At 34.1% G+C, this 11,252-nt stretch overlaps 1 long non-coding RNA gene across 1 annotated transcript; it reads left to right on the top strand.

The window, feature by feature from the left end:
- Positions 1 to 6,517: 6,517 nt before the first annotated feature.
- Positions 6,518 to 8,251, top strand: LOC110452826. Its single transcript, XR_002463227.1, has 3 exons — positions 6,518 to 6,606; positions 7,478 to 7,603; positions 8,183 to 8,251. It is a non-coding gene; the product is annotated as an uncharacterized LOC110452826 (long non-coding RNA).
- The last annotated feature ends 3,001 nt before the right edge of the window (positions 8,252 to 11,252 follow it).

Genomic DNA, 11,252 nt, shown 5'->3' with positions numbered 1-11,252 from the left:
TCCACGGGTTAAAGAACATGTCTTAGTCACATTACTAGTATAGGCATATGGAGGTTGACGTGAAATAACACTTTTATTGAATATTACTAGGTAGAATAGATATACTCAACATTTATGTGTAGTATGGTGGAAATAGAACTAAGGGATTATATTTTTTTGGGAATAATTATCATTTTTGGCCGAAATTAGAGTTCGCTAATTATTTTCTAATCATTTGTTTACTCTCGTGATATATTTCACTATAATATACGTTCGTATGCTTATTATGTTTTATCACTTACTTTAAAGCTAATAATGTCTGTATTGGTCGACTGTATACCAAAATGTCATCAAACTTATTTTTGCATGCATTGTGTATTCTATATAACCTTGACCTGGTTGTGTTAGTTTTACATTGGGTTGATTGTAAATAATCTAAACGCTGTAGAACCTGTAATATACGTTCTAGGTAATTTGACAATGGTCGGCAGACGGAAACAAGTTAGTGTTATTTCCGGGCAAGATTGATATGAGATCATCCTATATTCGCTTATCGCCAATTTGGTGTTACTAAAATTGATTTGAAACAAAGCCTGCGGACGGAAACAATTTATACGCGGAAAATGTAAATATTCCAGAAGTGTGTATTAACAACTACAATAAAGTGTAAGGGGCTACCTTTACACTTTATTGCACGATTATAGCATTAGTACAAAATATAAACCCACTGTATCTCCCGAAGATGATTGCAATTGATCATTACTAGTACAAGCCCGTCATTGCCACTTCCATACCAGGCCATCTAAATCACGTGACCTTATTGATTAGCTGGTTTTAGGCTAGATAAACTTAAACCATCACACCAATGATACGAAGCAACATGTGAACCCCAGCTATTCCAACCTCGCCCATGACAGACTAGGCATGCAGTGTCTCGGGAAAGGATGTTTTAAGTTTGTCGGTATCGTAGCCCAAATCATCGGTCTTTATTGCCCTTAGCTGTTGTAAGGAAGTAAAACCCCATACAAACAAACCTGATAGTGTTCCATGGCTGTAAAAATCAGGTAAAACGTAACAATATGTGCAGTACAGTACTCACGTTACCGATACCTATGTATCGTAACTGGACTGGTGGATTGCCGGCGATCTGGTCACTTAATTGTTTAGAACAAACGTCTAGAGATCTTTTGTCCTGCAGCTTTCTTATTTACAGTGTGACCTGTCCCTTTTTTAAATAATGGCAAAGGAATACCGTAAGCAATATTGAAAATAATGTTGTCTCGAGGAGCGATAACTTAAAAAGAGGAAAAAGAAATATACGACAGAGCCTGGCGACTAGTACAGGTAGCTCACTTAGAAAAAGCGTCCGTCTAGGGTTCGGATGTCTCTGGTTCGAATCTCCGATTGAAACTTGGTATATAATATAGCAAGAGACCCAATTGGCCTGCATCGTTCACCTGGTACTAATATCACACTTGTAACCTAAAAGGTGATCTTAAATAAAGCTACAGGCAAAATATCAGTAGTAATGACAATACGTCAATTCAAAACAACCTGTTATTTTTTTAAATCATTTGACCCATTTGACCTTGAATACTAAAACCAGGACAGGAAAAACCGGGACCAAATATTTTTTTTACTTAAACCAGGACTGGTAATGTCAGGATCGGTATGTTTGGTATGTTTTGGATTTTTGTTTTAAATCATAATGCAAAGTTTATTATTGATATAGACTTGTGCTAAAATACATTTGTATTCATATCAATTCAATAAGGTAGTTGCATTAAAAAACACGAAAGAAACACATCAAAGCACTTGGTCTTGGTTTTCCGTCTGATTCTGGTATTAATATGACCCTGAAACGCCATTTCGGAGCTCTCTGATTTTTATCAATTTCCGACCATAACCAAACAACAGCGCCGCCGTGCATGGAAAAGCAGAACAATATCCAACAATCATGTATGAACATTTGGATCTCTCTGACTTTATCAATCGCATTTTGTTTGCAATTAATTTCCCCAGTTGTACCTTTACGAATGGTGACATCATAGACAGCAGGTAGCCAATCACTGCGTGCAAAGTATGTAAGCGAGACAATCAAAGTAGACAGACTATCTATCCATGTGGAAACCCCTCACAATGGTTTGTACAGCTATCAATTCTAGGATGGCAGCAAAAGTATAAAATCAATCTTAAGAAATGGTCATGCACAAAACAACATATTTATCACTTTTCAAGTTTCTAGGTTTTTGTATGCGTATGTGTACCCAATTATAATTGCACTGAAGTCAAAAGGGTTCGTTGTTCATAATTTATACATGTTTATGTACAGCAAGTATATGTGTTGTTGTGTTATAAAGGGGCTCGGCGATAAAATGAGGAAAATTTATAAAGGAAAACCAAATAGGGACGTTGAAATATGTTGACGAGACAATACGAGGGGGATTATATTGAGAATTTACGGTATTTTGAAACGAAAATGTTCAATATAAAGTCAAAAAGCGTAATTTAATTAAATAAACCATGTAAGTTGTGTTACATACGTTGACTGATCCTTTGAAAGTTAACCAATACTAACGATTTATTAAGAAAATTAAATCGGAAAATGCGTTGAATACGGGCTTTTACTATGGTGTGCGTTGGAGCTTCAAAACTAATATACTCGTTGCCAACAGCGTGCATACTACCGTATATGCCGTTTAAATCCATTCATTCTTTTTATACGATATTTAGTCTACTCAACTCAAGGGAATCAAAAAAGGTTATGAATTATTACATTGAATTTTGAAATGTTTATAAGTGTTAAAGAAGTTATTAGATAACCGGACATGATCGCTCTAAATTTTCATTGCTCATGATTGACCAATTGTGATCACTGTTACAGGTTATCAGAGGACAACTTATCAGAGGACAACCGACCTATGCAGGAGGTCGGGTGTGACGTTAAATGCCAGATCCACTGAACAGTTTATCACTTCACCAGGATTTCCTGATAACTACGCTGAGTATGTATGACTATTGTTTCAGTCAAAAGAGGTCGAATATTTGTTTTAAACACACATGTTTTATGATCCCTCGGCATTTCCTTATTTAATTTATATCGCTAGGCCCGTATGGCTGAAACAGTGTATGTGTAGTTTTAGTTTATTTTTGTGGCCGCTGTTACGCAGCTACTTCAGAGATATAAGGTCAATACAGACATATTAAAATTTCTACATTGCACTGTTTAGCTAGCTAAACTAATCTATGACAACAGCCTGAATTGATTTCTATTACAATTGACTGAACTGCTCTCATATGATTGGTTTCTAAATATTTTTGTTTTACAGCGATCGGATTTGTTTTTTGAAAGAACGTTATCTGATTGTTTTACCTTGACCGTTATCTGATAGTTTTTGTGATAGTCATCTGAAATTATTTATATAACAGTAATATGAATTGTTCTTGTTTGTCTNTTGCATGATAACAATAAGTTTTTTCTAACATTTCTGATATGGTAGCTAGGCAGATTATTGATTATTTACACATTATCTTTTATTACTGTTATTCAAACTATGTTTATATGCCAGTGATCTGAACTGCTATTGGATAATTCGGAACCCTGCTGGTTGCGGACAGATACGTATTGATGTCAAACTGCTTGACTTAGAACTGGAGTACGACAAACTTCGACTTCGATACGGTATGTCTAGCCTATTTTTTAAACCTGTTCATTAAAATATAACCACTTACTAACAAAACAAATATAACTAATGCATAAAACAGCAATGTCCATATATCAATTATATATGTCGGGTGGTCGGGTGGCGCTGCGGATAACGCACTTGCCTTTCACCAAGGCGGCCAGGGATCGATTCCCCGATCGGACGTGAACAGGTATGAGGTCACCTGTCCGACCACTTTGGGTTTTCCAGGGTACTCCGATATTCCCAAACATTAAGATCCCTGCGCGGTTACATTCGGGCACACAAGAGAGAATAATATAAGTTATATAACTTGTTTCATAACTGTTTTAAAATAAATATTTTTTTTATCTATATTTATGTTAAATGGGATTCCATTAAAAACAATTTTGAAAAAGTAGGAATAAATACAATTCAATTTTCCCATGTATATTGAAAAGAGTTGGTACCTATAGATTACTTAAATGGTATTTCTAAAAATTATACGAAACATCAAATTAGTACGGTTAGTTCAGTTATAAAAAAACAAACATTATTATTAGATTGTTGACAAATTGTCCATGTCTTTCCTCTATCCTTTTAATGGTACGCAATAAATACTTGTATGCTGATAATTTCTTAGTAAATTTCATAGTCTCTCTTTGTTGTTCCTGTGTAGGTTCGTCAAGCACAGAAAAGTACGTTGTGACTACATCGGAACATATGATACCAAGTGAGAGCGTTACAATCAGGTTTACATCTGATGGCAGTAACACACATTCCGGTTTTAAGCTTTCATATTCTATCACAGGTATTCAGACGTTTCAACATTAACATTGCGTGATCACATTATGTACCTGCATGACGAAAATGACAGTCATAGCATTTTTAATATAGTCTATCATATGTATATATTAAGGATAGAGAAAATTCACCATTGGTTGTACAATTTAATTCAAACAGAACCTTTTCCAAGGGTCAGAGCCAAATTCTAAACCCGACGGTAATTTCTATTTCCCAACTACTTACATACAAGTGTTCTCTCTGCTTTCATCTCTTATCGGGATTTCGATAATATGCAGAAATAACGTCATCTAAAGTGGAAAGAGGAATACTTTAATTATTTCAAACTTTGTTACACTAACATTTTATCGCACAGCTTTCCAGGTTACCCAATTGATTTTATGGTATCATTGACGAAATACAAGATGTTGTACCCTTCATTTTTCAGTGTTATTCAGTCAGGATAATTAATTATACGCATTTAGTTAGTGTAAAATGGTCAGGAATGAGTCCAAAATTAATATTAAATGTTTAAATCACATTCTAACCCATTAAGGCCAACATTGACAAAATAGGTTTGAATAAAGGTATCGTTTGAGAGAAGACTTAAGGGTAAGGTTTCTTTTAAACCCGTTTTTAAATAGAACATTTGATATCATTCCATATTTTAACGTAGTTCGAATCTTTTAACATATTTGAATAGTGCTCACTTATATGTACTTGTTCTTACCCTTATGACCTCATACAAAAAGTCGTTGTTTAAAGTAAGTAACTATCGAAATAATAATATATTTTCAATAAACAACAGTTATCTCCCCTCTGTTTTTAATTATACATTTGTATTGCTCGATCAACTTCATTATGTATAGCATCAAATATGGATATGATATTTTATTATTTTGTCATTATATGAAGCAGAAATTCTTAAGAGATCCATGAACACAACAGATAAAAAAAATATGATTGGATTCATATCTTAGTATGATTACTGGCAATATGCGAAAAAGAATCTTTGTAAATTTTTTGATATTTTAGGAAATAATATTCACATTACAAAAGTGATGGAACACTACGTTTAACTTAATAGATAATATCAAACGATTTGTAATTAAGTTGTATATTTTTTATGCTGGTTATGTGTGAACACATCAGGTATAGATGTCAAAGCTTCGTACAGGAAGAAGTACATCTCCTCGCCTGGATTGCCTGATGTCTACTCTCAGTGAGTACTATACCGGCTATGTGGAATGTTACATTGCACAACCTACTTTGTTCCATATTCTATAGCAACTGTAAATCAGGAAAGTATGATTATGAATAATTGTACGAAAGCAAATCGTTCAACATAGGTTTGTCGCTAAACATGAAATGTAATGGTGGAGGTGATATTTTCCCGTTTAGGGTAGATAAATTATATTTAATATGAATAAATATAGAATCTTTCATTCGTGTCGATGTCATACTGATTTTGTTAAACGAGCACAATAATTTGATATGACATTAGCCTTTAAGACGAGCCTTTAGGCGAGTGTCAAACCAAAATATTGAACTCTTTTAATAAATTCGGTATGACATGGACACGAATGAAGAATTATATTTTAGGCCAATGTCATATTAAATTATTGAGCTTGTTTGATAAAATCAATAGGATATGGACACGAATATAAGATTTTATTTACCATATTATATTGATAAATTTAAATGAACTGACTCTTTGTTGGTCAAAACAAAAGTGCTCCGAGTATACAATTGTCGTTTCGCGCAGTGCAAAGTCTTTTGAGGTGGCCTTTTTTTGTAATAATGGACAGTTCAAAATGAAACTTAAAAAATAATCATAAAATAAACATTTTAGATTAATCTTAACATAACAGAAAATGTGTAACGTAGTAAAGTTAATAATAGAAATACCTGTAGTAGAGTAGGAATATCTTTTGACCAATCGCAGCAACTTAAGGTTAATAACACGTGTTCCATATTTATGACATTGCCGTGACATTGCCGTGTAACATTGTCAAATTGGCCAGTTATGTGATGAAATAACATATGTTGGAATTCCATTGCTGTTTCAGCAACACCATGTGCAGATGGAATATCGCCACCTCAACTGCCTGTACTCTGCTACGGTTAGAAACAATTGTTGTTGAGACTGATGATCGCTTGGACACCCCAACTATAAAGTACGGTAATTATAATTAACATACGGAATCCTTTACAGGAACTGATCTGCTGTATAAAACATTTGTATACATAGTAACGATTGTCAACGATTCGCTCACATGAAGATAATGCCTTATAGACTCGTCATGGCTGATACAACATGAACCGCCAACCGTATTGAATCGGGCATTAGTAATAAAGATAACAATAAGCTTCAAATAAACAATGGGTTTAATCTCAAATCATTTCCAAAGTGAATTGTTTGACTGAGGACGGCTTTTATACCTCGTAACCCTATGCAGATTCCTTTGCTGGACCGCTGACCAATAGTACGTAGCATGTGCCTTCATTTGACCGTTGGGTAGTTGTCCGTTTTGTTGATGCAACTACATGGTCGGAGTGATCTAAACACACGGGTCCGAGTGTACTTATCATTAGGCTAGCCGACTTTGTGCATATGCTTTTGGTTAAAAGCATCATCATATGAATTGACCCAAAATTGTCTTTACTTCAATACTCCCTTAATTTGTATAAAGTCCTTATCTTTTCAGGGAATGTTTTCATTATTCATTCTAATGACCCCGGACCTAGTTTCTAAACTGAATTAATTACATGGCAATGGATGTTGTACACTCATTTATTGTGTAAAGTATTTATATAACGTACATTGAACTTAATATAAAACGTTCTTACAAATTATAGTTATCAGCAAATACGTATATTCTAAATAGTGTAAAAAAATAAATGTTTGGATATTATTATACGCTTACTTGAAGGTTGGGCGGGAGTTTCGAAATTTGTACAAGTTTGTTTTTCTAATTCATTCGTTTTCCCATGACTTTCGAATTAGTCCAATGCATAGTTTTGTGAGATCTTTTGTCTTTATTTTTTACCAGCCGGAGGACTCCGACAAATACTGTCAAACAAAACGTATTATATCCCTAGTAACAGGTCAGTCCTACAGTTTAAAACGGATGGATCAGTATCAAAACGAGGATTCAATATTTCATATGAAGCTAAAGGTAAGAATCTGGACACAATTGTTTTATTTTTAAGAAAATTGAAGTTAAAATAAACAAACGCTTTTTATAAATTTTTAAAAATATCCTTCACAAAAATATATTTATATTTCGATCAATCAATGTTCAATGTATACAAACACACATATATTTGGGGCAAAGAAGTGATTCCACACGTATATGTATATCAAAATATGTATGTACAATGTATAAAGATTGTTAAATTAAAGCATTTAAATTCTGATAGTAAGAATTGGGACATTTTTTTCAGTTTTTAGAAATTATTCCAAAACACCAGGACTTTTTTATAAATTATGTGAAAATTCTGTACAAAAATATATTTGAACTTTGGTTAATGGATGTTCAATGTTTGTATTCATATTTTAATAAACCTAAAGAGGTGAAAGCGCTAGCGAGCTACAAAGAAACTCTTATCATTTGTTTTTTATATTTAAATATATGGACTGCTGAAATGAAAGCATTCAAATTCTTCTTTATCAATTTAATATTCTTGATTTAATTCATAACGTTGTTTCTTGAAAATAAATTTGCATATGCTTTATATATCTTTCACTATTTTAGATCTACAAATAGCTAAAAACGCATCAGTATTTGGATGCAAAGACTTCCAGCTATTAGCAGAGGCAAAGTCCAAATACGTCTTCTCGTCGAACTACCCAGAATACAGCATGTAGGCATTTATTTAATCAAATATAATGTATCATCTCTTAGTGAGTATTCATTACACATTAAACATTCTACCAGACTTCACAGATACATCCCCGTTTTTGCTAGGGAAGAGGTAAACCTATTTGTCCCTGCTAGGTCACAAGCATAGTTATTCTGAAAAACGTCATCATCGCGTCATTACTTTATGAACTGTAACCTGCGTCATCGATTTTATCACACATAATGCGCCTTTGAGGATGACAAGGTGCATTCGGTTCACAGATGTAATTTATTTCGTCGTTCAGAAATTACGGGAGAAGCCTTTCGAAGTTCCATGTCCAAATACGTACGTGACTACAAGGCATCGCGCTTAACTTTCAAAATATGACGCACGGGTTGATATTTTTCTGTATATGTCACTCAGGCGTGACGAGACTATTATTGTTAGCAGTAATGAGATTGGTGGACACATAAGCCCAGTCCCTGAAAAGCCTGGTAACCTGTATGCGTTATCTATACGAACGTTCAGAATGCATTTTATAATAAAAAAATGAACATTCGAATCAATCATGTTTTCTATCTTCCTTTTCTGTTTTTAAAGATAAGACGTTATTAATTGAAAAAAAAAACCTTTCTCCCAAAGATAGATAACAAAATTGATTCGAATGTTCATGTGTTTATATAGCTGGCAAAGTATCGACATTATTCGACGCACACCCGAGGGATGAAACGATAAGATTCCAAGTCATTGTAATGACATCACGTTAATACTTGACAACAAATTGACATCGCGTGACAATACAATTACCCCGCCACATCGAAGGGCTAAAGCGAATCATTCACGATGTCAGAGGAAACAATAAGTTGCCGTATACGTACAAGCGTCAATCCAGAGATTTGTCTTCATATTGGGGAGGACCTGACAGTCCTTTTACTTTGTTTCCGTCATTGCTGACTTCCGTTTTGTGTTCGTGTCTCAATGGTTTCCCTCTTTCTTTCTTTTTAATAAATAACGAGTAACGATTTTTTTCTCCTCCTTTTTCCATCCCACTGTTTATTCTCCTGTTTTATTATAATCAGGGATACAGACTGTAACTGGATGATCTTTGCCGCTGTTCCCTGCACTACGACAGGCACTGTTAATGGCAGCAGGATTTCGATTGTAGTGGAGGAATTTAAATCCAACGGATCCTCTCTATCCATCAATATATTTCAAGGTAAGCATTTTTATTCCGACATAACTATAGCTTTGATAAATCATTTCTGAAATAAAACCCACATAATGTGCGGGACTTTTATAAAAAAAAAAAAAAGTAAAGATGAAATAACAACATATACTCAACAACGGTGTTCTTAGTGGGAAAGAAATCAGCGGAGCGAGACGGGGATTTGAACCTTGGACCCCTGACTGAATTACTATCGCTCTAGTCGATTGAGTTACCAGGTCAACCGAAGTTTTTTGTCCAAATGTGCACAGGTATATCCAAACAGAAGTTAAGGTGAAGTAACTGTACGTTCTAAGATACTGTTTTTGTTTAAATTCACAGATACATCAAGAGGTAGCATATCAATCCACGTGCCACAGGAATCAAATCTGGTCGGACAGCCATTGGACTTTAATGTTCTCGCGAAAGAATTCGTTTTGATTACAGTTCGACACATCGGAGAGATTTCTGTATTTAAAATCTCCTATCAAATTACTGGTAAGGGATGATAATTTTCGTAACTTTTGGTACATTCGTCAACTCTTTGATGGACATTGCGGTGAAGCTTAATTCATTTATATCATACTTTACTACTTGTACACCTGTTACAAGTAAATGACATTTATATTTCTTTATTCAAATGCTGATTTGAGATATAACGCGGTATTTCATTGGACAAAAGAAGTAATTTGCAACCAAATAAGCACGAAATACCGTCCGAAAATGTATCATTTGCATATAAAACCCGATTGGCTTTTGCGATGAAATCAATGACCCTTGCTGAACCTTACACGTCTTGAATTGAATTAATTTTAAATAACGACACGAAGAAAAGCGACACCCCTTAATGTGATGATAATAACGACCCACTGTGAATGTTACTGACATCACTGATTTATGACTTAGTCACCAATATCTGTTTTTATGTTCGTTGCGATATGTGTCTATTAAGCTGTCGAAACTACCCTTTTTACTGGCTTCCCTCCGCGTCGCCATAAAATAACTACATTTGAGACGTATAAAGTCACGTAAACGTTAAAACATAATTCGTTTTATCTCTTACTTCTTCCTTTTCTTACAAGTATAATGTGAGCTACTTTTACAAATTATGAGAGGACAACTGATTTTTTAAGTACTATAACCGGAAAATTTGATGCAGTGAAATGTTCGCCTTTTTTCGAGCAAAGAGCGATAGTTTGAATGCCCGAAGTTTTCCCTGTATACAGTTTATCAAACCCCATTATGCCTACTGTTTGTATAATGTTTAGTAAGTTTGAATTCGTAACACTGGAAGATATGACAAGAATGTTTGTGAATAAACAAATCAACGGGAACCATCGCTACATTGTGTTTAATAACATCTTCACATTTTGAGACACTCTAAATATAAATGAACGTGTAACTCAGAAAGGGACAAAGGTGCTCAAAAAGGATCTTACAAGTTCATAAGTGATTTTGTAGAAATCTATGTATCTCTTGGAATAATATTTTTTAAATGCGTTTAACATTAATAAATTGTAACATTCGGGTGTTTCTTAAAGTTACTAAGTAATGTAATTGGTTACATCTAAGTCATATATCTGAAATGAAAATAGCGGTTACATCAGAATAACACTTCGTCCGAGTTTAACATCTAATTGATTGTATGTGGTCTTGTATATTTTACAAGTAAACCTGATCAAACTATTTTGCTAAACTACACATTTGGATATTTCATATCGGACTTGTAATCACCGTGTATTTTGGTTGAGGTAGTAGTGCTCATGCTGTATTTTACT

The sequence above is a fragment of the Mizuhopecten yessoensis genome, unplaced genomic scaffold, assembly GCF_002113885.1.
Source record: "Mizuhopecten yessoensis strain PY_sf001 unplaced genomic scaffold, ASM211388v2 scaffold6905, whole genome shotgun sequence".
Classification (NCBI taxonomy): domain Eukaryota; kingdom Metazoa; phylum Mollusca; class Bivalvia; order Pectinida; family Pectinidae; genus Mizuhopecten; species Mizuhopecten yessoensis.
Note: the sequence above shows the minus strand (reverse complement) of the source record. Positions and strands in the feature narration are given on the sequence as shown.